We start from the raw sequence: 27,257 nt of genomic DNA, 5'->3' as shown, positions 1-27,257 counted from the left end.
TCAAATTCTTGGAATTTGACCATCCCTAAACGCCAAGCCACACAAATAAGTTGCTCTTTAATATGCACATAGTGAAATCAGACAATTACAACCGGTGGTTTAGCTGAAGAACTTGATGATCGACGCATAATTCTGTGAGCGCGATCAAGTAACAGAGGACTGTCTGGGAATACATAAGGGAACGCATCCTTTAAAAGTTGAGCAAAATACTTCGAGGGGTCCCCTTGTTCAATACCTTCCGGGAGACCAAGTATGCGTAAGTTCTGTCTTCTGGACCGGTTTTCAAAGTCGACACTCTTGGCTTTAAGTGTTTCCACCTGTTTAATCGTCGAAGGTAATTTCTGCTCCAGTTTTTCAATTATCAAGTCTCGCTTCCGAGCGTCCTCTTGCAAAGTTGCGATTAGAGCTTGCTGCTGGTTAACTACTGAATCCGTCTTATCCATATAATCCTGAAAAGCCTTTATATCTTGTTTGAAAATTTGTCATTGTTCTTCAAATTTTTCATTTAAAAGCTCCAATAACATTTCATAAGTCAATTCAGTGCGCTTAGGATCGGTCTTTTTCTTCTTTCTGTTCCCGTTAGAATCTTTCCCAGGTTATCGCCCTTTAGATCTCAAAGACATTTCTGTACTCATTTCTTCAAAATTCACAATAGACTCTTAAAGATAAGTCCAAAAATGTAGCAAGAATCTTTTGGTGTAGGTAAAAGTAAGTTAAATAAGGGTGATCATAGGTTAAAAAAAGTAAAGGTTATGGAGCGAATCTGAAACAGTGCTCACTCCATGAGCATCTCCTGCTGACCCCAGGCCTTTCAATATTCAATAGGTTTCAATAAGATCCCCCCTCTCTCATTCTTCTTAGCTCCAGGCCCAGACCCAGAAACATCAAGCACCTTAACCCTTAGTCCAAACACCTTAACTATGTTAACCCTTTCATTCTGGGATCATTCTTCTGAACCTCCGCTGGACCCTCTCCAATGCCAGCACATCTTTTCTTAGATAAGGAGCCTAAAATGGCTCACAATACTCCCCGTGTGGTCTGATTAATGTCTTATAAAGCCTCGGCACTATATCTTTGCTGTGTATTCTAGTCTTCTTGAAATGAATGCTAACATTGCATTTGCCTTCATACCACCAACTCAACCTGCAATTTAACCTTTCGGGAATCATGCACGAGGACTCCCAATTTCTTTTGCACCACTGATTTTCGAATTTTCTCCCTGTTTAGAAAATAAGTTATTGGAAGATATTCTACCAGCCTGGATATATAAGTATTGGGATAGACGAGAACTGATTAGGGATCATCAACAGGACTTTGTGTGTGTTTGGTCATCTCCAACCAATCTTATTGATGTTTTCAAGGAAGCTAGCAAGAAAGTTGATGAAGGCAAGGCAGTGGATGTTGTCCACACGGTCTTTGATGAGGACCCACGTGGGAGGTTGGTCAGGAAGGTTCAGTCGCTTGGCATTCAGGATGATGTAGTAAATTGGATTAGACATTGGCTTTCTGCGAGAAGCCAAAGAGTGTTCGTAGACGATTGCCCCCTGACTCGAGGTCTGTGACTGGTGTTGTGCCACAGGGATTGGTTGGTTGTTGTAATCTGTATGAACAATCTGGATGAGAATGTGGAAAACTGAATCAGTACATTTGAGGATGACACCAAGATTGGGGGTGTAGTGGACAGTGAGGAAGGGTGTCAAAGTTTGCAGCGCGACCTGGACCACCTGGAAAATGGACTAAAAATTATCATATGGAAGTTAATGCAGACAAGCATGAGTTGTTGCACTTTTGGAAGCCAAACCAGAGTAGGACTTGCACAGTGGATGGTAGGGCACTGAGGAGTGCAGCAGAACAGAGGGATCTGGGAATACAGTTCCTAATTCCTTGAAAGTGGTGTCACAAGTACAGAAAGCTTTTGGCACATTGGCCTTTATAAATCAAAATATTGAGTACAAGAGTTGGAATGTTTTTGCGGAAGTTGTATGAGATGTTGGTGGGGCCTAATTTGGAGTGTTTTATGCTGTTTTGGGCACCTAACCTAACAACAGGAAAGATGTCATCAATTTTACATGGATATTGCCAGTACTTGAGGACCTGATTTATAGGGAAAGGTTGAATATGTTGGGATTTTATTCCCTGGAGTGGAGGAGAATGAGGAGAGATGGGGCGCCACAGTAGCAAAGCGGATGGTGCGACATTATTACAGCTCGGGCCTTCAGAGTTCGGATTTCAATTCCGGCACAGTGTGTATGTCCTCCCCGTGAAATGTGTGTATGTCCTCTGGGTGCTGCGGTTTCCTCGCACGGTGCAAAGATCTACTGGTTGGTAGGTTAATTGGTCATTGCAAATTGCCCCGTGATTAGTCTTGGGTTAAATCGGGGGTTGCTGGTGGTGCAGCTCAAAGGGCTGGAAGGCCTATTCTGCGCTGTATTTCCAAATAAAATAAAATGAAAATTTGATAGCGGTCTCTAAGATTATGAGGAATACAGAAAGGGTTAAGGTTAGGAGCAGAATGAGGCCATTCAGCCCATCGAGTTTTCTCTGCCATTCCATCATGGCTGATCCCGGATCTCACTCAACCCCATACACCTGCCTTCTCACCATATCCTTTGATGCCCTGACCGATCAGGAAACAATCAACTTCCACCTTACATATACCCACGGACTTGGCCTCCACTGCAGTTTGTGGCAGAAAATTCTATAGATCCACTACTTCCCGGCAAAAAGGAATTCCTCCTTACCTCTGTTCTAAAAGGTCACCCTTCAATGTTGAGGCTGTGCCCTCTAGTTCTGGATACCGTCACCATCCTCTCCACATCCACCCTATCTTGTCCTTTCAATGAAATCCACCTGCATTCTTCTAAATTCCAGTGAGTACAGGCCCAAAGCTGCCAAACACTCCTCATATGTTAACCCCTTCATTCTCAGAATCATCCTCGTGCACCTCATCTGGACCCTCTACAATGACAACGCGTCCTGTCTGAGATACAGGGCCCAAAACTGTTGACAATTCACCAAGTGCGGCCTGACTCGTGTCTTATAAAGGCTCAGCATTATTCCCTTGCTTTTATATTCTATTCCCCTTGAAATAAATGCCAACATTGCAATTGCTTTGTTTACCACATACTCAGCCTGTAAATTAACCTTCTGGAAAACTTGCACGAGGACTCCCAAGACCCTCTGCATCTCTGATGTTTGAAACTTCTCCCCATGTAGATAATAGTCCGCACCATTGTTCTTTTACCGAAAGGGACTCTCATACGTTTCCCAACACTGTATTCCATCTGCCACTTTTTTGCCCATTCTTCCAATTTGTCTCAGTCCTGTTGCAATCACATTGCTTCCTCAGCACTACCTACTCCTCCACCTATCTTCATCGCATCCACAAACTTTGCCACAAACCTATCAATTCTATAATCCAAATCATTGACAAGCAATGTGTAAAGTCGCAGTCCCAATACTGACCCCTGAAAAACACCATTAGTCACTGGCAGCCAACCAGAAAAGGCCCCTTTTATTCTGATATGGACCATGAATTCTGACTGCTCACCCTCCCTTTGCAGCATATTGTGGACACATTCATTAACATCCTGGACACTGGCATCTGGGAGGCAAAGTACCATCCGTGTCTCCTCTTTCCATCCACAGCATCGCCTATCTGTCCCCCTGACTATAGAGCCTCCTATTACTGCTGCCATCCTCTTCAGTTCCTCTTCTGAGCCACAGGGCCGGACTCAGTGCCAGAGGGAAGGCCACTGCTGCTCGCCACTATCTGACATTCTCCCTTCCCTCTCCTGACAGGCACCCATTTACCTTTCTCCTGTAGCCTTGGGGTGACGACCTCCCTGTAGCTCCTGTCTATCACAGCTTCACTTGCCCTAACAAGCCGAAGGTCATCGAGCTGCAGCTCCAGTTTCCTAACACGGTCTCGAAGGAGTTGCATCTTGATGCACCTGGTAGAGATGTGGCCATCGGGGAGGCTGGAAGTCTCCTGGAAATCCCATATCTCAAGGCCATTCTGACACCAGTGGGACACATCATAATTAGATACAATATCACAACAGGATTTAAATTCTGGTCATTTGGAGACCAGAGGCAGAACAGCCACTTCCAGCGTGACTGGAGGATGGGTTGCTGATCTTGAGGCTGGTGCAGACACAATGTGTGAAAATGACTCATTATGGGCTGCAGATTTCACTGATACTCCGACAATGTTGTTGAGATTTGCCAGGTCCCCATGTGACAAATCTGGTTCTTGGATCTTCCTGCTCACTGGCTTTCCCGATGGTACAGCACTGATCGAGTCAGGATCTGGTCAATTTGAATCTACCAACTAGCAGACCAACAATGGGCTGAAAGGTCTGATCTTGCAGTCAGGAATCATTTCCTCTTTGGGATTTATTCATGGCCTCAAATTCTTTTCATGGACTGCATCTTCTGTGTAAAGGGGAAGGAGGAAAACTGGACCAGGTGGAGAGACTGCATGGGTGAGGAAACTCCAACAACAGCGAGACAATCAATTCCTTCCATTCCTTCGGGAGGCAAGGTTTAGAAGGATTGTCTTTGGGAGGGATGATAGATCAGTTGTTGAGATTTTGGGGGTCAACTCTGGGAAAATAGATGTAATTACTGCTTGGGGCCCACTGTATTTAGTGATCCTGGGCCTTTGCTAAGGGTCTGCTCCCAGGGTGATGTCAACAATGAGGTCAGACTCACCCCTTGAGCCTGTCTGAAGATGAAGTCCAATCTCCAAATGCAGACCGGAAAATCTGCTGCTTTTAATACTCAGGATTCCTTTAGCTTAAGCTTCCTCATCAAATCTGGTTCATTACACTACAGCCAATCCAGAATTGTTTTTCCCCCAGTGGGCTCAAACACAAACTGCTCTAAAAAGCCTTCCCATAGGCATTCTACAAATTCCCTCTCTTGAGATCCAGCATTGACCTGATTTTCCCTGTCAAGCTACATATTGAAATCCTGAGAAGGACCAACATCCTTGTGGGCAGGTTCACCAGAGCTGTTGTGGAGGGTTTCAACTAATTTGGCATGGAGATAGAAACTGGAGTGTTAGGGCTGGGGGTGGGACAGTTGGTATACAACCCAATGTCATGTGTAGTGAGACTGTGAGGAAGGACAGGCAGATCGTAGGGCAACATTGCAGTTAGTGGGATGAGTTAAAGTGTAGCAGGGGTACAAAATTGAAAAGGGTGATGAATATGGGATGAAAGGTGTTATATTTCAATGCACGCAGTACACGGAATAAGGTAGATGATCTTATCGCACCGTTAGAGATTGGTAGGTATGACGTGGGTATCATAGAGTCATGGCTGAAAGAAGATCATAGTTGGGAGGTTAACAATGAAGGATACACATTGTATCAAAAGGACAGGCCGGTAGACAGAGGGGTAGGGGAGGCTCTGTTGGTAAAAAAACTGAAATCAAAGCCTTAGGGAGATGTGACATAGGAATGGAAAATGAAGCCTTGTGGGTAGAGTTAAAGACCTGCAAGGTAAAAAGACACTGTTGGAAGTTATGTACAGGCTGCCGAACAGTAGACAGGATGTAGGATAGAAATTCCAACAGGTAAAACAAAAGGCGTGTAATAAGGACAATATTACGAAAGCAATGGTGTCTTTCAATATGCAGGTAGATTGGGAAAATCAAATTGGTGCTGGATCCCAACAAAGGGAATTTGTAGAATACCTACAAGATGGCTTTTTAGAGCAGCTTCTGGTTGAGCTCACAAGGAGAAAAGAGCAATTCTGGATTGGGTGATTGGGTAATGAACCAGATTTTGTTAGGAAGCATAAGGTAAAGGAACCCTCCGGAGCTAGTAATCACAATATGATAAAGTTCACCATGGAGTTTGAGAAGGAGAAGATACAGTCAGATGCATTAGTATTAGAGTGAAGTAAAAGAAATTACAGAGGCATGAGAGAGGAGCCGACCAAAGTTGATTGGAAGGGGATGCTGAGTGGTTGTAGGTAGGACCTATGGAGAGGTAGGTGAAAGGACACAGGAAACTGGGTGACAGTCAGGAGGGTGAACAGCCAATGCAGAATACCCCTGTGGCCACCCCCCTCAACAACAGCTAATTCACTTTGAATTCAGTTGGAGGGATGACCTAGCAGAGGAAAGTCACAGCAGTCAGATCTCTAGCACTGAGTCTGTCTCTGTGGCTCAGAAGGAAAGGGTGGACAAGAGGCAAGCTGTGGATATAGAGGGTTCATTAGTTTGGAGAACAGAAAGAAGGTTCTGTGGTTGAGAGTGAGATTCCAGGATGGTATGTTGCCTCCCAGATTCCAAGGCATCTGACATCGAGTCCTCAGCATTCTTAAGTGGGAGGGTGAGCAGCCAGAGGTCGTGGTCCATATAGTTACCAAAGAGGGGGAGGGTGAACCTTCTGACCCCAGAAAGGATGGGAAAAATGGTCCTGAGTTGAGAGAGGTGGTTTCACACCATCTCCATGACTCAGTTAACCCGTGGAGGGGGAATGGTTGTGGCTATTGAGTTAATAGCAGGAAGTGGATGGGACACAAATGTTATCCACATATTCCATGGGGAGGATGTACAAATTCCTTAGAGACAGCGTTGGAATTCAACTCCGAACTCTGACAGCCTGAGCAGCAATAACGTCGCACTAACCACTATGCTACTGTGGTGCTCCATCTCTCCTCATCCTTCTCCACTTGAGGAAATAAAGTCCTAATATATCCAACCTTTCCCACTAATTCAGGTCCTCAAGTACTGGTAACATCCTTGTAAAATTTATCTTTCAATCTTATTGACATCTTTCCTGTTGTAAGGTGATCAGAACTGCACAAAATAGTCCAAATTAGGTCTCACCCACAATTTATACAACTTCAGCATAACATCCCAACTCCTGTACTCAGTGCTTTGATCCATCAAAGCCAATGTGCCGAAAGCTTTTGTTACGACCCTCTCTATCTATGATGCCACTTTCAAGGAATTATGGATCTGGATTCCTGGATCCCCCTGTGCTACCACACTCCTCAGTACTCTTCCACTCGCTGTGTAAGTCCCACCCTGGTTTGTCCTTGCAAAGTGCAACACCTTACACTTGTCTGCATTACCCTCCATCTGATATTTTTAGCCCATTTTCCAGGTGTTCCAGATCCCACTGTAAACTTTGACACCCTTCCTCACTGCCCACTACACCCCTAATCTTGGTGTCATCCTCAAATGTGCTGATTCAGTTTACCACATTCTCATCCAGATTGTTGATGTCCATGACAAACAACAACCATCCGATCCCTGCAGCATAACACCAGTCACAGGCCTCGAGTCAGAGAGGCAATCATCGACGACCACCCTTTGGCTACTCCCGGAAAGCCAATGTCTCATCCAGTTTACTACCTCATCCTGAGTCCCAACCGACTGAACCTTCTTGACCAATCTTCCATGCAGAACCTTGTCAAAGACCTTGCTAAAGTCCACGTAAACAACATCCACTGCCTTGCCTTCATCAACTTTCCTGGTAACTTCCTTGAAAGCATCAATAAAATTGGTTAGACACGACCTAACACACACAAAGTCCTGTTGACTCTTCCTATTCATTCCTGGTCTATCGCAATACTTACATAGTCAGTCCATTCTAATAGCTCCCAATAACTTATTTTCTTAATAGGAAGAAAATTCAAAAATCAGTGGTGCAATAAAAACAAAAATTGGGAGTCCTCGTGCATGATTCCCTAAAGCTTAAGTTGCAGGTTGAGTTGGAGATAAAAAAGGCAAATGCAATGTTAGCATTCATTTCAAGCGGACTAGAATACAAGAGCAAGGCTGTCATGGTGAGGGTTTACAAGACATTGGTCAGACTACACAGGAAGTATCGTGAGCAGTTTTAGACCCCATATCTAAGAAAAGAGGTGCTGGCAGTGGAGAGGATCCAGAGGACGTTCACAAGAATGATCCCAGGAATGAAAGGGTTAACATTAGGAGTGTTTGATGGCTCTGGGTCCTGGCCTGGAACTAAGAAGAATTAGGGAGGGGGATCTTATTGAAACCTATCGAATATTGAAAGGCCTAGACAGGGTGGATGTGGAGAGAAGGTTTCCTATGGTGGGGAAGTCTCGGACCAGAGGACACAATCGCAGAATATAGGGATATTAATTTAGAACAGAGATGAGAAAAAAGTTCTTCAGCCAGAGGGTGGTGAATCTGTGGAATTCCTTGTCACAGATGGCCATGCATGCCATGTTATTGGGTATATTTCAGACCACACAGAGTATTGTGAACAGTTTCGGGCCCTTATCAAAGAAAGGTGTGCTGACATTGCAGAGGTCTCGAGGAAGTTCATGGGAATGATCCAGGAAGGCAGGAGGATGGGGTTGAGAGGAAAAATAAATCGACCATGATGGAATGGTGGAGCAGAATTGATGGATCGAATGACCCATTTCTTCTCCTATGTCTTATGGTCTAACTTACCCACTACTGATGTCAGGCTTACTGGCCTAAAATTTCCTTAGTAGTTTTTCAAGCCTTTCTTAAACAACAGAACAATTTTAGCTGTGCTTCAGTCCTCTGGCACCTCATCCATTGGCAAGGATGTTTTAAATACAGTATCTCTTCTGGAGAAGATAGAATTTCTGCACAAGCCTCTCACAATGTCTGAAAGAACACCTTGTCAGACCCTGGGGATACATCCTCCTTAATTTGCTTCAAGACAGCAAACACCTCTTCTTCTGTAATCTGAATAGGGTCCATAACCTCACTGCTGCTTTGCCTCATTTCAGCAGAATGTGTTTGTCCCCGAGTGTTGTCCACATGGGGGCCTGTCATTGTGTTAGAATCAGACCAGGTGGGATTGTTAGCCATGGGGACCTGTCATTGCGGTGGGCTACCACCAGGTGGCAGCGTTCTCCGTTGGTACCTGTCATTGCGGGAAGACACCACCAGGAGGGGGTGTTGACCACAGGGAAGCTGTCATTGCGGGAAGACACCACCAGGAGGGGGTGTTGACCACAGGGAAGCTGTCATTGCGGGAAGACACCACCAGGAGGGGGTGTTGACCACAGGGAAGCTGTCATTGCAGCACAACACCACCAGGTGGGAGTGTTGTCCACAATATGCCTGGCACTGCTGGAGCCCACATTCAGAGTGCTGTGCAGTCTGGTTTCCTTGTCCTAGAAATGATCTGATAAGCTGGAGAGGGGGCAAACCTGATTCACAAAATGTAACTGGGTCAGGGTTGGGGCTGGGTTATGAGAAGAGGCTGAGACTGTTTCCCCTGGAATTCTGGAAGCTGAGTGGTGACCTTACGGATGTTTATAAAATTATGAGGGACTGAGATAACGTGGGTGGTCACAGTCTTTTCCCCAAGGGAGGGGAGTCTGAGAGTAGAGAGCACAGGTTCAAGGTGAAAGGGGAAAAATTTAAAGGGGACCTGAGGGATAGGTTTCCTACATAGAAGATGGTGGGTATGTGGAATGAGCTGCTCAACTAGAGATTCATGATTCAGGAGTTTAAAACATTATTTCCAGGACATAAGTATAATGAACAAAATAGTTGTTACTCCTCATCCGATGCAGCACAAAAATGAAATTATATAAGTAACACAATAATAAAAAAAACACCAATAACTATAAATACATAAGATAGTTTGAATGCATATATTGATTATATGTCCATATAGTGATGCTAGGCACAGGAGTGTCTGTACAGCAGGTGACTCTGACAGGAAATGATAAAGTAGTGATGGTTGGGGGTGTGGAGGGGTGGGTTAGTGGGTGGAGGTGTTGATCAGCTTTACTGTTTGGGGCAAGTAACTGTTTCTCACTCCCCATTGAGAAAATAGTCTACACTTTTATTCCTTCGACCAAAATGTATGACCATACACTATCCAACACTGTATTTCATCTGCCTCTGCCTCTTCTTTGCCTATTCTCTGAAGCTATTTAAGTCCTTCTATGATCTCCCTGTTCTACAACACCACTTGATCATCCACTTATCTTCATATCAATCGCAGACTTGGTCACAAACCCATCAATTAATCATTCAAACCATTGACATATAATGTAGAAAGAAGCAGTCTCAACTGCAGTCTCCAGCCCCTGTGGAGCACCACTAATCACTGACAGCCAACCAAAAATGGCTCCCTTTATTCCCATTCTTTGCTTTCTGCCAATTAGCCATTGCTTTATCCATGCTCGTATCTTCCCTCTAATACCATGGGATCTTATCTTGTTAAACAGCCTCATGTGTAGCACCTTGTCAAAGACATTCCGAAAATCCAAGTACACAATATCCACCAATTATCCTTTGCCTATCCTGCTTGTCACTCCTAAAACAATTCCAACAGATTTGTCAGGCAAGATTTTCCCTTGAGGAAACCATGCTGACTTTAGCCTATTTTATCATGTGCCTCCAAATACCTGGAAACCACATCCTTAACAATCAACTCTAACATCTTCCCAACCACTGAGGTCAGGCTATCTGGCCTCACTTCTGCCTCCTTCCCTTCATGAAGAGTGAGTGACATTTGCAATTTTCCAGTCCTCCGGTACCATGCCAGAAACTATTGACTCTTGAAAGATCATTACAAATATCTGCACAATCTCTTCAGCTACCTCTATCACAACCTGGGGTGTAGTCCATCTCGTCTATACTGATCTGCCTTCAGACCTTTTAGCTTCCTAAGCACCTTCTCACTAATAATTGCAACTACACTCACCTCTGCCCCCTGACAATTCCAAACTTCCAGCATACTGCTAGTCTTACGCAGGGAAAAGCGATGCAAATGCTTATTCAGTTCATCCGCCATTTCCTTGTCCCCCATTACTACCTCTCCAGCATCATTTTCCAGCAGTCCAATATCAACTCTTGCCTCTCTTTTACTTTTTCTATATCTGAAAAAGTTTTTGGTATCCGCTTTGATATTATTGGCTAGCTTACTTTCATATTTTATCTTTTCTCTTGTTATGGCTTTATTAGTTGCCTTCTGTTGTTTTTTTAAATTTCCCAATCCTCTAACTTCCCACTGAAGTTTGTTCTATTATATTCCCTCTCTTTTGCTTTTATGGTGTATTTCACTTCTCTTGTCAGACAGGGATGCGTCATCCTGACTTTAGAATACTTCTTCTTTGGGATTTATCTATTCTGCACCTTCTAAATTGCTCTCAGAAACTCCATCCTTTCCTGATTTTCTGCCATCCCTGCTACTAACTTCTTCCAATCGATTTTGGCCAGCTCCTCTCTCATGCCTTTGTAATTCCCTCTACTCCACTGTAATACTGATACATCTGACATTAGCTTCTGCCTCTCAAATTGGAAGGTGAATTCCATCAAATGATGATCACTAGCTCCTGAGGGTTCCTTTACCCTAAGCACCCTCATCAAATCCAGCTTATTCCACATTATCCAATCCAGTGTAGTCTTTCCCCTGCTCGATAGTCATCTCACAGGCATTCCACAAATAATCTGTCTTGGGATCCAGTGCTAACCTGATTTTCTGTACCTACCTGCATATTGAAAACCCCATGACTATTGTAACATTGCCATGCCTTTTCTATCTCCCATTGGAAATTGTAGCCCACGTCGTGGCTACTGTTCACAGGCCTGTGTATTACTCCATCAGGAACTTTTTACCCTTACAGTTTCTTAACTATGCCCACATCTTCTGATCCAATGTCACCTCTTTCTCAGCATTTGATTTCATTTTTTTTACCAACATAGCCATGCACCCCACCCCCCGGTCCACCAACTCTGCCTACCCGCCTGTCTGTTTGATGCAATGTGTATCCTTGGATGTGAAGCTCCCAACGATGATCTTCTTTCAGCCACAACTCAGTGATGCCCACAACATCATACCTGCCAATCTCTAACTGTGCTACAACATCATCTACCTTATTCCATATAATGTGTGCATTCAAATATAACACGTTCAGTCCTGTGTTCATCACCCTTTTTGATCTTGTCCCCATATTCCACTTCAACTCATCCCACTTGAGTTCAGTTTTTCCCCATCATCTTCCTGTCCTTCCTGACAGTCTCACTACACACTGAATCTGCTTGTATACTGACCTCCCCGTCCTCAGCCCTATCACTCCAGTTTCCATCACCCTCCCAAATTAGTTCAACCCCTGCCCAACAGCTCTAGCATACATGCCTGCACTCCTTTCTGCCCCCAGAGACTCTCACATTTCTGGCATTCGGCTGCTGTCTACCACAGTGAAGACTGACACAAAGTATTTATTAATTTCCTCCACCATTTCTGTGTTCCCCATTACTACTTCTCCAGCATCATTTTCCATTGGGCTAATGTCCACTCTTTCATCTCTCGTTTACTCTTTATATGTCTGATAACACTTTTTGTATCCTCTGTTATATTATTGGCTGGCTTAACTTCATATTTCATCTTGTCTCTCCTTGTGTTTTTTAGTTGCTTCCAAATCTTCTACCTTCCCATTAATTTTTGCCAGATTATATGCCCTCCTTTTTACCTTTATGCTGTCGTTGACTTCCCTTGTCAGCCAGGTTTGTCTCATTCTCCCTTTGGAATATTTCTTCATCTTTGAGATGTATTTTTTCTGTGCCTTCTGAATTTCTCTCAGAAACTCGAGCAATTGCTACTCTGCCATCATCCGTGTTGGTATCTCTTTCCACTCAGCTTTGGCCAGCTCCTCTCTCATGCCTCTGTAAGTCATTTTACTCCACTGTAATGCTGATACATTTGATTTTATCTTCCCATTCTCAAACTGCAGGGTTAATTCTATTATATTATGTTGACTAGGGGTTTCTTTACCTTAAGCTTCCTCATCAAATCTGGGTCATTGCAGATTTGCCGTTCCCCTAGTAGGCTCAATGACAAGCTGGCCTAGAAACCCATCTTGTAGGCATTCTATAAATCCTTTTTCTTAGGATCCAACACAAACCTAATTTTCACAATCTACCTGCATACTGAAATCCCCTCATAATTATTGTCACATTGCCCTTTTGGCATTCTTTTTCTATCCTGTACTTTGTATTCTTCATCCTGACTACTGTTCAGAGGCCGGTTTATAACTCCCATCAAGATCTTTTTACCCTGACAGTTTCTCAACTCTACCCACAAGGATTCCACGTCTTCCAATCCCACGTCACCTCTTTGAATGGATTTGACTTCACTTTTTTTACCAACAGAGCCACGCCACCCCCTCTGCCTACCTGCCTCTCCGTTCAGTACAATGTGTCTCCTTGGATCTTAAACTCCCAACTATGATCTTCTTTCAGCCACGACTCAGCGATGCCTACAACATCAAACCTGCCAGAGTCACAAGGTCATCTACCTTATTCCGTATACTGGTTGCATTCAAATATGATGCCCTGGGAAAGGTTTCACTGCGAATGCAATGGTCTTTCTGTCGAAACAGTGTTTGGCTTATGGTTAGAGATAACAGGTGCTTTGGAATGTGTGTTACGCCTGTGCCCCCTCCTTTTTGAGAATCACAAGATCGCTATTAATTCAGGTCAGGAGACCCAGGAAATGAGAGAGAGACGGTTGGAATGTCTTGGCCCCTCGGCGATACAAAGCTACGGGAAAAGGCCATTGTCTCTTGGAGACGGAATTGTGTATTGAGTACGGTGCTATTTATTTGAAGCCCTCAGGGAATGACCAAAAGTGGGCTGGTTGAGGGGAGGCATCCCTCCACCCTAATTGACATCTGAGACCCTGTGAGTCAGGATAAAAGGGGGTCTGGGGGAACAGCCCCTTCAGACGCACCAGAGGAGAAACACTGGATATCCCGTGACAGCGTTTAATAACGACAGCCGGTGGAAGGTCCACGTGTGTCCTTTCCCGTTGCCCGGGATTGAGGCCTTACCACGGAAGACGGCTTAGCTAAAGAAGAGATCACCACCGACGACATTTCGAAGGATCGCCATCATAACAAGGGAAAATGGGCAAGTTCTAAAAACATCGTCTCTCTCTCCAACCAAAAGCTGCAGCTTGGATGAACTAAAGTGACTTTTATATTTCCATCGGACAATACATTATCCCCAGACAACGATAGAGCTATTTCTTATTGATTATTATTATACCCGCGCTTTTAGATTTAGTATTGACGACGTATATTATCTGTATGTTTGCATTGATATTATTTTTGTGTATTTTTATCAATAAATACTGTTAAAAATAGTACCATCAGACTTCAACGGACCTCTCTATCTTTGCTGGTAAGTGACCCAGTTACAGGGTATGTAACAATTGGGGGCTCATCCGGGATTTGACACCAAATTGGGAGGCCAGTGAATCGGGCTTGTAAGTCCAAACTTGGATCTGGTTACGTGGGTAGCCAGATGGGAAACCAGCAAAGATGGACATGGGTGAATTTATAGAAAACCCAACTCTGGAGGTGCTAGAGGCAGCCACCAAATCAGACTTGATAAATATGGCGAAGGGGTTAAACCTCGCAGAGGTGAGGTTGTCAATGAAAAAGTGGGAGGTGCGAAGGGCCATAACTCAGTATTATATTGAGAAGAAGGTGTTTGCAGCTGAGGTATTGGAAGATATCCCTGAAAAGGTACCAGCTAGTGGGATGGCTCAGTTAGAGTTGGAGAAATTAAGGTTGGAACATGAAATTAAATTAAAGCAGCTGGAAGCAGCTGAAAAAGAGAGAGCAAGAGCTGAAAAGCAACAGGAGCATGAGCTCCAGCTAAAGGAGTTGGAGCAGGACAGGGCTGAGAAACAAAGGGAGCATGAAATTCAGTTAAAACAGCTGGAAGCAGCTGAAAAAGAGAGGGAGAGAGCTGAGAAAGAAAAGGAAAGAGCCGAGAAGGAGAGGGAGGCAGAGAAACAGAGGAACCATGACTTGGAGATGGAGAAGTTAAGGCAAGAGTGAAGAGATCAAGGGTCAGACCGAGAGAAGCAGTTTAATGCTGTCGGGAGTTGAGGTTAGTACCTCCGTTCGAGGAGACGGATGTTGATAGTTATTTCTTGCTTTTTGAAAAGGTGGCAGTGAATCAGAAGTGGCCCAAAGAGCAGTGGGTGGCGTTGTTACAAAGTGTGTTAAAAGGTAAGGCACAACGAGCATATACGGCGTTGTCCATGGAGGAGGAAGAGGCGGAGAGTTATGACCAAGTAAAAGCGGTCATTCTCCGGACTTATGAATTGGTACCTGAAGCGTATAGACAAAAGTTCAGAAATTTAAAGAAAGGGTGGAATCAGACGTATGCAGAGTTTGCCTATGAGAAGGGTGTGCTCTTGGACCGTTGGTGCACAGCAGAGATAGTGGAAGAGGATTTTTGGCATCTCAGGGAGTTAATTCTGATTGAGGAATTTAAAGGTTGTGTTTCGGATGATATCCGGATGTATTTGAATGAGAAGCCGAATAAGTCCATCTCCGAATTTGCTAGGTTCGCAGATGAATATGCCCTAACCCACAAGACAAAGTTTTCCTCAAATAAAAGTTCCCAGAGAGACCGTGAGAACGATAGAGGAAGCCCGCCGGCTGAGGCAGAGGTCCCGCCGGGAGCTAGTGGTAAGGTTGGGGAGGAGAGCCAAGACGGCCAGAGATTTCCTGGCTTGACCTGTTTTAATTGTGGAAAGGGGGGACATATTGCATCTAGGTGCTTTACTCCGAGGAGGGAGACAGGAAAAGGGAAAGCAGCAGTCCCTATCGGATGTGCCATGGTAATCAGTAAATCGACAAGAGATCCCCGGGTAGACAGAGTACGAGAAGGGTCTGAGACTTGTATGTCAAACGAAACTGTGTCTGTGAGGGAGGGAGACACACCAGATCCAGTACGGATCTGGAGAGACACGGGCGCTGAACTGTCATTGATTAGCAGTAAGGTACTGGATTTTGGTCGCAAGACGGGAATGGTAGCTGTGAAAGGAATAGGAAAAGGGACGGAAATGGTGCCCTTGCATAGGATCATTATGAATTGTGAGCTAGTCTCTGGACCAGTTGAAATGGGGGTGCCATCAGAATTCCCGAGAACTGACGCCGACGTCCTTCTGGGTAATGATTTAGCCGGTGGTAAGGTTTGGTCAGCAATGACGCTGACGAGACAGCCTGTGAGTGTTGAGGTCCTGCCCCTAAATCCAAAGATCTATCCTGCATGCGCGATCACTCGCAGCCTGTCGAGAAAGGCAGCTGAGACAGAGAGCAGTTTTAATCCGGCCGGTATCGAGTTGGCTGAGACGTTTTTACCGACCCTGTACCACGAGGGTTTAGAGGGTGGTAAAACTAAGAGTAGTAAAGTGAAAGAGAGTAAGGGAGAGGAGGTAGATCAGCCCTTAGCGAGGAGAAAAGTTCTAGAGGCACGAAATAAAGATGAGAAACAGATAAAGCTGTTAAAAGGTCCAGGGTTGGACATGGATGATCTGTCTGGTTTGGCAGAACTGTTTGAAGAAGTGGAAAATTCTAAAGGTGTTCCCGATAATGAAATGAGGGCAGTCCTAGATGAAAAGGGTGCCCTTACCTTGAAGAAGTCTGCTGGGTTGGCAGATGAGGTTGTTTCAGCCCACGGGGTTGAGTTTACTCCGGAAGGGAGTTGCCCAGAGAGTAGCTGGGAGGATCAGGGGAATTTAGAATTTGGACCGGGTACGGGTATTGAAAGCCTGGAAGAGGCAAATGTCCCGTTTGAGTGTGTCCAAGATGTGGATGCACGTGGTACTGAACCTAGTAATGGAGCTCAGAAAAAGTCTGAGGTATTTGATTCAGTTGAAAAGGAATGCAATCCTTATGGGTCAGATGGACTTGGTTCAGTGAAAAAAGGGTTAACCTTGGTAATAGTGGGAAGTGAGAATTCCCAGGTGTTTGTGCTCGAAGGTGTGTTAAAAGTTAGTGGGGAGATGAATATTATTATTGAAGGAAAAGGGAAATATGTGGTTCCCAAATTGAATGAAGAAGATTTAAAGGCTGGACTGATATCAAAGGCAGCCACCAGGCTACAGAGACAATGGCGTGGTACCACAAAGCCTGTGAATCAATTACAGGTTGAGTTGGAAGGTAACGGGGCCCCACACGCTATTGTTATTCCAGAGTGTGGTGTAAAAAGGCAGAATTTGAAATGCTGTTTGAACAAAGAGTTTAAACTGAAAACTAATAGCCTCAAGGGTCCTGAAGGGAAAACTAGCAACTTGCGTAAAATTAAAGAATTGGGTGGAAATTCGGGAAATGGTCTAAGTTTGGAACACATTGTTGATAAAATAACTCCTATGAAAGGAGCGGGTGAAAGCCTATTTCGCCAGGGTGTACAAGCTCCCCACGTGGGAATTAACCGGAAAAGAGGCGAGGGTTAATGGAGACGCCATTTTTAAATAGCAGAAGCCAGTTTTACGGGATTTCGACAAAGCATGTGAATAATAAAGACAACCCCATGGAAGCTTGACTGTTAAGTTTGAAAGTAACATAAAGATTAGTATTTTGCATGAACTTTTGTAGTATACACGTAAGCTAAGATCACAACTCTTTAGTTTTGTTTGCTGAAGGAAAAAAAATAGGTGGTTATTAAATTGGAGTCTGATGCTACAAGACTTTAGTAAGGTACAAGATGTTAAGATATTAAAGGAAGTGACAATGTAATCGTTACCTGTTTAGATGCTGAATTGAATGTATAACTGTATTACTCTGTAGTGAAAAAAAAGCTTTTGTATTGTGTTAGATTCTAAAATCCTGTAAGACTCTGTATTACTTCGTTTTTACCGATGGTAAAAACACGTTGAAGAAAGAGGGTGTCACGCCTGTGCCCCCTCCTTTTTGAGAATCGCAAGATCGCTATTAATTCAGGTCAGGAGACCCAGGAAATGAGAGAGAGACGTTTGGAATGTCTTGGCCCCTCGGCGATACAAAGCTACGGGAAACGGCCATTGTCTCTTGGAGACAGAATTGTGTATTGAGTACGGTGCTATTTATTTGAAGCCCTCAGGGAATGACCAAAAGTGGGCTGGTTGAGGGGAGGCATCCCTCCACCCTGATTGACATCTGAGACCCTGTGAGTCAGGATAAAAGAGGGTCTGGGGGAACAGCCCCTTTAGACACACCAGGAGAAACGCTGAAAATCCCGGGACAGTGTTTAATAGCGACAGCCGGTGGAAGGTCCACGCGTGTCCTTTCCCGTTGCCCGGGATTGAGGCCCTACCACGGAAGGTGGTTTAGCTAAAGAAGAGATCACCACCGATGACATTTTGAAGGATCGCCATCATAACAAGGGAAAATGGGCAAGTTCTAAAAACATCGTCTCTCTCTCCAACCAAAAGCTGCAGCTTGGATGAACTAAAGTGACTTTTATATTTCCATCGGACAATACATTATCCCCTAGACAACGATAGAGCTATTTCTTATTGATTATTATTATACCCGCGCTTTTAGATTTAGTATTGACGACATATATTATCTGTATGTTTGCATTGATATTATTTTTGTGTATTTTTATCAATAAATACTGTTAAAAATAGTACCATCAGACTTCAATGGACCTCTCTATCTTTGCTGGTAAGTGACCCAGTTACGGGGTATGTAACATGTGAAACATCCAGTCTGGGGAGCAGGTTTTTTATTTGTGTGTGCCTGCCACCGGTGTGAGCTGGAGTCTGTATTCGGAGGGAGATGAAGGGAGAAGACACTGGAGAGAACTGGTCGTAGGATTCGACCCGGTGGAGGACCGTGATGCGATGGAGCAGGATGCTGAGGTTTACTGAGGATCGGTGAATAGAACTTTTGGAAGAGCTGAGCTTCAACTTGTGCACATTTGACTGTTTAATTATAATGGGCCCTTTTTGTTTTTTCCTTTCTTCTCTTTACTAACCCTTCAGTTAAGTTAAGTTTCATAAATATTATTCCTCTAATTGTATGCGGTGTGCTGTCTGTTCGTTCTTGGCACCGAGTTGTAACAGGGGATCACATTACACAGCATCCAACCAAACCGGGGTCTCAACCTCATGCATTTGGCAGGACCGGAGTGTGTTTTCCCTCGACTTATGCAGCCCAAGGAAACCGGGGTTGGTGGGGGGAGTGGTGTTCACAAACATAACACCTTCAGTCCTGTATTCAGAACCCTTTTTGATTTTGGCCCTCTGTTACACTTTAACTCATCACATTGACTGCAATTTTGCCCTATCACCTGCCTGTCTTTCCTCACAGTCTCACTACACACTGCCCTCCTCAGGCGTATCACTCCGGTTCCCATCCTCCTCTCAAATTCACTTAAACCCTCCCCAAAAGCATCCATTTGAATGGGTCGGGATCCATCTCGGGTTCATTTTAAAACAATATTATGTTTTGTAAGTTCAGAACATTAAACTAATTGAAAGGAAGACATGGGAATCTGAAATGCCGGTCTAACTTTGATTTTACTTTAGGTGAGGCACACATATCATTGTGGCATGATGATGTTTGCAATATAACCCATAATGAATTATTTAAATGAACAAGAATGCTTAATCAAACAATAGAAGACCATAAGACCATAAACCATGAGCCATTTGGCCCATTGAGTCTGCTCTGCCATTCAGTCAGGGCTGATCCTTTTCTCTCCTCCTCAGCCCCACTTCCTGGCCTTCTCACCATGACCCTTGATGCCGTGTCCAATCAAGAACCTATCAAGCTCTGCCTTAAATGCACCCAACGACCTCCACAGCTGCCTGTGGTAATAAGTTCCACAAATTCATCACCTTCTCTGCATCCCTGTTTTGAAAGGGCACCCCTCTCCCCTGAGGCTGTGCCCTCTTGTCCAAGACTCTCCCACCACGGGAAACATCCTTCCTCCATCTACTCTGTCTGGGCCTTTCAACGTTTGATAGGTTTCAATGAGGCCCCCCTGCATTCTTCTAAATTCCAGCAAGTACAAACCCAGAGCCATGAAACTTTCCTGGTATGATAACCCTTTCATTCACGGAATCATCCTTGTGAACCTCCTCTAAACCTTTTCCAAAGCCAACACATTTTTTCTGAGATGAAGAGCCCAAACCTGTTCACAATACTCAAGGTGAGGCCTCACCAGTCCTTTAGAAAGCCTCAGCGTCACATCCCTGTTCTGTATTCTAGACCTTATGAAATGAATGCTAACATTGTATTTGCCTTCCTTACCATCGACTCTACCTGCAAGTTAACCTTTTGAGGTGTTCTGACAAGGACTCCCAAGTCCCTTGGCATCTCAGAGTATTGAATTGTCTTCCTGTTAAGAAAATAGTCTGTACATTTATTTCTACTACCAAAGTGCAGGACCATGTATTTTCAAACATTGTATTTCATTTGCCACTCTCTTGACCATTCTCCTAATCTGTCTAAGTCCATCTGCAGCCTACTTGTTTCCTCAAAACTACCTGCCCCTCCACCAATCTTTGTATCATCTGCAAACTTGGCAGCAAAGCCATCAATTCCATCATCTGAATCATTGAAATACAGCATAAAATGAAGCGGTCCCAACACCGACCCCTGCGGAGCACTAGTCACTGGTAGTAAACCAGAAAAGGATCCTTTCACTCCCACTCGCTGCCTCCTACCAATTAGCCAATGCTCTAACCATGCCAGTAAATTTCCTGTAACACCAAGAGTTCTTAACTTGGTAAGCAGCCTCAGGTGTAGCACCTTGTCAAAGGCACTTCTGAAAGTCCAAATATACAACATCCACTGCATCCCTTTTATCTATCCTACGTGTAGTCTCCTCAAAGAATTCCAACAGGTTTGTCTGGTAAGATTTTCCCTTCAGAGAACCATGCTGACTTTGTCCCCAAACACTCCATAACCTCATCCTTTACAATTGACTCCAACATCTTCCCTACCACTGAGGTCAGGCTAACTGGTCTCTAATTTCCTTTCTGCTGACTTCTTCCTTTCCTAAAGAGTGGAGTGACATTTACAATTTCCAGTCCTCTGGCACCATGCCAGAGTCCAATGATTTTTGAAAGATCATTACTCATGCCTCCACAATCTCTACAGCTACCTCTTTCAGAACTCTAGTGTGCAGTTCATCTGGTCCAGGTGACTTATGTACCCTTCACTCTTTCAGCTTTTTGAGCACCTTCTCCTTTGTGATAGTAACTGCACTCGCTTCTCTTCCCTCATGCCCTTCAACATCTGGCACACTGGTAGCATCTTCCACAGCGAAGACTGATGTAAAATATTAATTTAGTTCATCTGCCATCTCCTTGTCCCCCATTAATATTTGTCCACCCTATTTTTTTGCATACTTGAAAAAGCTTTTACTATCCACTTTGATATTGTTTGCTAGCTTGCTTTCATATTTCACCTTTTGCATCCTAATGATTCTTCTAGTTGCTCTCTTATGGTTTCAAAAGTTTCCCAGTCCTCTGTCTTCCCACTAATTTTTGTGTTGTTGTATTCACCCTCTTCTGCTTTTACATTCGTTTTGACTTCCCTTGTCAGCCATGGTTGTACTATTTTGCCATTTGAGTATTTGTTTTTGGAATACATCTATCCTGCACCTTCTTCATTTTCCCCAGAAACTCACGCTATTGCTGCTCTGCTGTCATCCCTGCCAGCATTTCATCCAATTTACTTTGGCCATCTCCTCTCTCATACCACTGTAATTTCCTTTACTCCACTGAAATACTGTAGGTCAGACTTTACTTTCTCCCTATCAAATTTCAAGTTGAACTCAATTATATTGTGATCACTGCCTCCTAAGGGTTCTTTTAACTGAAGCTCTCATTCACTCCAGTTCATTACATAACACCCAATCCAGTATTGCCAATCCCCGAGTAGACTCAATGACAAACTGCTCTAAAAATCCATTTCATAGGCATTTAACAAAATGTACCACCTCACACTTCTCTGGGTTGAACTCCATCTGCCACTTCTCAGCCCACTTCTGTATCCTATCAATGTCTGTCTGCAATCTTCAACAATGCTCAACATTATCCACAACACCACCAACCTTTGTGTCGTCTTCAAACTTGCCAACCCACCCTTCCACCCCCACATCCAGGTTGTTAATAAAAATCACGAAAAGTAGATTTTCTTCCCACCTTTATCTCTAATCGGTCCTATCTTCACTCCTGTCAACCTTTTATTCTTCACATATTTGAAGAATGCCTTGGGGTTTTCCTTTACCCTGCTCGCCAAGGCCTTCTCATGCCCCCTTCTTGCTCTCCTCAGCCCCTTCTGAAGCTCTTTTCTTGCTACCCTATATTCCTCAATAGACTCATCTGATCCTTGCTTCCTAAACCTCATGTATGCTGCCTTCTTCCATCTGTCAAGATTCTCCACCTCACTTGTCACCCATGGTTCCTTCACCCTACCATTCTTTATCTTCCTCACCGGGACAAATTTATCCCTAAAATCCTGCAAGAGATCCCTAAACATCGACCACATGTCCATAGTACATTTCCCTGCAAAAGCATCATCCCAATTCACACCCGCAAGTTCTAGCCTTATAGTCTCATAATTTGCCCTTCCCCAATTAACACTTTTCCTGTCCTCTCTGATTATATCTTTTTCCATGATAATGCTAAGGGTCAGGGAGCGGTGATCACTGTCCCCCAGATGCTCACCCACTGAGAGATCTGTGACCTGACCCAGTTCGTTACCTAATACTAGATCTAGTATGGCATTCCCCCTAGTCGGCCTGTCAACCATGGTCCATGAAAAACGTTGTCTCATTTTTACTATTCACTGTACCAGCGGTTATGGTCGAAATGACAATAAAAGTTGACTTGACTTGACTTGACTTGACTTGACTTGAACATACTGTGACAGGAATCCGTCCTGGACGCACTTGACAAACTCTGCTCCGTCTAAACCATTGGAACTAATCAGGTGCCAACCAATATTAGGGAAGTTAAAGTCACCCATGATAACAACCCTTTTATTTTTGCACCTTTCCAAAATCTGCCTCCCAATGTGCTGCTACCAGGGGGCCTATAGAATATTCCCAATAGCTCCGCCTACTGTCTAATGGAGTGACACACAGATCTGTGTGGCTGCAATTAATTCTTCCTTTTCCCCAGTTTAAACTTTGAATTTTTAACTTTTATTTGTCAGATCTTAGAGGGGAATAGTTGTTACTACGTCACAATCTTTAAGAAGTGGAAAGCAGCTTCCTGAATCCAGCAATGGAAAGGGGAAAATGTCAGAGGAAACACCAGCCTGGGTCGAACGTTTAGAAAATTCGCTGATGGGTCTTGATAAGAAGATAGACAATAACACGGTAAAACTTGATGCTCCCTCTTCTGAGATGAGATCGTTACAAGAGAGTTTTCAATTTGTGCAGGAAAACATTATTTCTCTGAATTCTGAACTGAAAGAGGCGAAGTGGCAAATTGCAGAAATATCAGCGCGTTTGGAGAAGTTGCAACAGAAGTTTGTCGATGTGGAAGCAAGATCTCGTCGGAATAATATTTGAATTGTTGGATTGAAGGAAGGATCTGAGACTGAAGATTTATTAGACTATTTTGCTAACCTGTTTCAATCTCTGTTTTCAGATATTTTATCTCAACCTCCCGACATCGAAAGGGCATTTAGAAGTTTTACTGCGACATCTCGCCAAGATAGACCAAGGTCAGTTTTAGTCTCCTTTCTTCATTTTAAAGTTAAAGACCGAATCATAAAATATGCAAAGAAACAAAAAGTTTTTAAATTTAAAGGTTCCGAGCTTCGTTTTTATGAAGATTACCCACGGGAGGTTATGGCTCTGCGGTCTAAATTCGTTCCAACTATGAAGATAGCCTATGATAAGGGATTATTCCCATCACTTCAATATCCAGCTCGATTAAAATTAATTCCCAAAGATTCGACCCCACGTGTTTTTCTGGACCCCAAAGAGGCATTGGATTATGTTAACTCTATTCTGGTTGTAGCCAAGGTTTGAATGGTTTTAGGTCTGCTGAATAATCGTTCTTTCGGAAAGAAGATAAGCTTTGAATATTTTTGATTTGCTTAAGATGTCCTATAACTGATCAACCATTTAAAGAAGATGTGAACCTTTCGATGTGAATGATGAATGACTTTTCATAATCTGTTTGGTCTACTGAGTGAATTAAGACAACGGATAGACTGTTTGATTATCTGTTTTATTATTTGTTTTATTCTCCTTTTTCATTAATTAAGTGATAGTTTTCATAGTTCATAAGGTTTTTTTCTTATATATAGTTGGGAGTGCTTAGTTGATAGATAATTAATTTTTTCTAAGAAACAGTTTTTCATTGGGCGTGTCAGTTAAGTGGAAAATGGTACTGATTTTTCTTCACCAGAGATTACGTAGGTATTTTTCTCTTTGTTTAATTTTTAGCTTTGGCGTCCTTGGAGATTGTTTTGCATTCCCCAGTGTGTTCTTAAGGATTAAGTATGAACACTTTTTTCTCTGAACTTTTATGCTGGATATGGGGAGCTAGATGATGTAGAGAGAAACGGAACAGTGCTGGCCTTTTGGTCCATATTGTTCTGCTTGCCTTTCAACTTACTTCATGATTAATCTAATGCTTCTGTCCTCTAGAGAATTCTATTTGTCTTTCACTATGAGCCTATTTAATTTTTTGAATGTCCTTGTTGTGTCTGCCTCTATGACTACCCATGATAGATCTTTTCACGTACCCACTGGTCAATGAAAACAAATATCTCTGAGATCCCTATACTTTCTTCTGATCACCATAAAATTGTGTCCTCTTGTATTAACCATTTCAACTGGGAATCTGTACCATGTTTTAATGATTACCCAGCCTTACCAGTTTCCATTGTTCCAGCACAATAATACTCTGTAAAGTAATGGAAGGCACCAAAGTATATTGATATTTCAATTACATATATATCAGTTAGAAGCAAGGCCTGTAAATGGGCAGAAGAACCAGTTAACATGACTTGATATGATGGTGTGTTGCTTTGTAGTGTTAGGCTTTTTATATCTAGCAAAATATTTTTTCTCTTTGCAGGGCTTTTCGATTTTAGAGCCATATCTTATCTTTTTTTGTAACTGGGGGGAGGAATTAAGGAAAGCTTTTTAAAACCACTATTATAAAATGGGCAGCTTGCCCACTTGGGGAGGCATTTCGGCTTTTTTTGCCTAATTTCGGGCTTTTTGGGGTGGTGGGAGGATTGATGTTAGTTTTGATTTACAGGATTAACTGTAGATTAATTTTAGTTTTCTTTTTGGTATTTTTTCCCATTACGGAGCTCCGGAGCATGTATATTTTGTGTATTGTTGTACTTATCACCGCCAGTTTGGATTAGCCTGCGCGGTATGCGTCCATTTATGTGCTAAATAAAAAAAAAAAAATTATGGCAATTAAACAGATAAATTGGAATGTATGTGGTTGGAATAATCCTATTAAGCGAAAGAAGACTTTTAAAATCATTAATCGATTCCAACCCAAAATAATTTTTGTTCAAGAAACGCATATCAAAACGGGCGATCAAAATAGATTTTTTTTAATGTGGAAGGGCCTTCAATTTCACGCTACTTGTCAAAATAAAACAAAGGGAGTATCTATTTTTATTAAATCTAATATTTTATTTATCCAAGAAGATATTGTGTCAGATATTAATGGTAGATTTTTAATTGTTAAAGGAACAATTTGTAATAGAAAAATTGTTCTGGTTAACCTATATGGAACTAATGTAGATGATCCTTCTTTTTTTAAAAATGTATTTGCTTTATTGTCGGACTTAAATGAATATATGTTGTTAATTGGTGTTGGTTTTAACTGTTGTTTAAACCCTTTGATTGACAAGAGTTCAACTAATCAGCGGCTTCCAAGTTGTTCTGCATCACTTATTAATTCTTTTCTAATTGATTTTGGCCTGGTGGAAATTTGGAGACATTTACATCCGAATGATAGAGATTATTCTTTTTTTTCACACATTCACAAAAAATATTCGAGAATCGATTAGCTTATGGTTGATCCCCAATTTTTGTCCAAAGTCCAGAAATGTGAATATGATGCTATAGTTCTTTCGGATCATGCGCCTTTAAGTTTAGCTTTTGAATTGAATGATGTTGCTATTGCAAATTTGCCTTGGCATTTTCCAGAAAAATTATTACAACGTCCGGACTTTGTCAAATTTATTGAGACTCAGATAAAAGATTTTTTTCTTTTTAACAATATAGAAGATGTATCAAAATTGATTATATGGGATACATTTAAAGCATATTTGCATGGTCAGATAATTTCCTATTCAGCTAAGCTTAAGAAACAGACAAAAACAGAGTTAGATAAAAATTTCCAAACAAATTAGAGACTTGGATAATATTTATGCAGTCTCTCCTAACATTGATTTATTTAAACAAAGAGTTGAACTCCAATCACAATATAATTTATTATTAACTTATCCTATTGAAAGAAATTTACTTAAATTGAAAAGTCAATTTTATGTGTTTGGAGATAAAAATAATAAGCTATTAGCATCTCAATTAAAAGCAGCTAGAGCTAAAAGACAAATTTTAAACATTCGTAAGGGAGATGGTAGTTTAGCATGCAATTATGAAGATATTAATAAAAATTTTCAAGACTTTTATATTGAACTTTATAAATCTCAGTTTCCAGTTGATTCTTCTAAAATGAATGCTTTTTACAAAAGATTCATTTTCCTCAAATTTCTGTTGAAGATCAATAAACTCTTGATGCTCCTATTCCTGAAAGTGAAATTTAGAAAGCTATTTTTTCAATGCAATCTGGTAAAGCTCCTGGACTGGATGGTTATTCTGTAGGATTTTATAAAACATTTGAAAAATTGCTCTCTTCATATATGTTGGAAATGCTTAAAGATTCTTTTTTGATAGGAGAGTTACCTCCCACATTTTATGAAGCTTCTATTTCTTTAATTCTTAAGAAAGATAAAGACCCTACTGACTGCGCTTCATATAGACCTATTTTATTATTAAATGTGGATGCTAAAATTCTTTCAAAAATAATGGCTAATCGGCTGGAAAATTATTTAGCTAAAATTATTTCTCAAGATCAAACAGGATTTGTAAAGGGCTGTTATTCCTTTTCTAATGTTTGGAGATTGTTAAATGTTATATATTCATCCTTCTCTAAGGCTCCCCAATGTGTCATTTCTCTTGATGCTGAAAAGGCATTTGATAGAGTTGAATGGAAATACTTATTTAATGTTTTAGAGAAATTTGGCTTTGGTATTAATTTTAATAAGTGGATTAGAATAATATATAAAAGTCCTATTGCTACTGTTATTACTAACAATTGCAGATCTCCTTTTTTCAGCTTTCACGGGGTACGAGACAAGGATGTCCGTTAAGTCCTTTGTTATTTAATTTGATGCTGGAACCCTTGGCTATTGCACTTCGAGAAGCTAAAGATATTCATGGAATTTTTATAAATGGGACTGTTCATAAGATCTCTC

The 27,257-nt window shown here is 42.4% G+C and overlaps 1 long non-coding RNA gene across 2 annotated transcripts; it reads left to right on the top strand.

Moving 5' to 3' along the window:
- Positions 1 to 211: 211 nt before the first annotated feature.
- Positions 212 to 27,257, top strand: LOC140741620 (uncharacterized). Of its 2 annotated transcripts, none has more exons than XR_012102098.1 (3): positions 212 to 334; positions 23,387 to 23,462; positions 27,119 to 27,257. It is a non-coding gene; the product is annotated as an uncharacterized lncRNA (long non-coding RNA). The 2 variants fall into 2 exon arrangements; XR_012102099.1 differs by lacking the exon at positions 212 to 334 and adding an exon at positions 22,749 to 23,112.

The sequence above is a fragment of the Hemitrygon akajei genome, chromosome 18 (assembly GCF_048418815.1).
Source record: "Hemitrygon akajei chromosome 18, sHemAka1.3, whole genome shotgun sequence".
NCBI classification, from domain to species: domain Eukaryota; kingdom Metazoa; phylum Chordata; class Chondrichthyes; order Myliobatiformes; family Dasyatidae; genus Hemitrygon; species Hemitrygon akajei.
The sequence above is the reverse complement of the archived record's forward strand: the minus strand, read 5'-3'. Positions and strand labels throughout refer to the sequence as shown.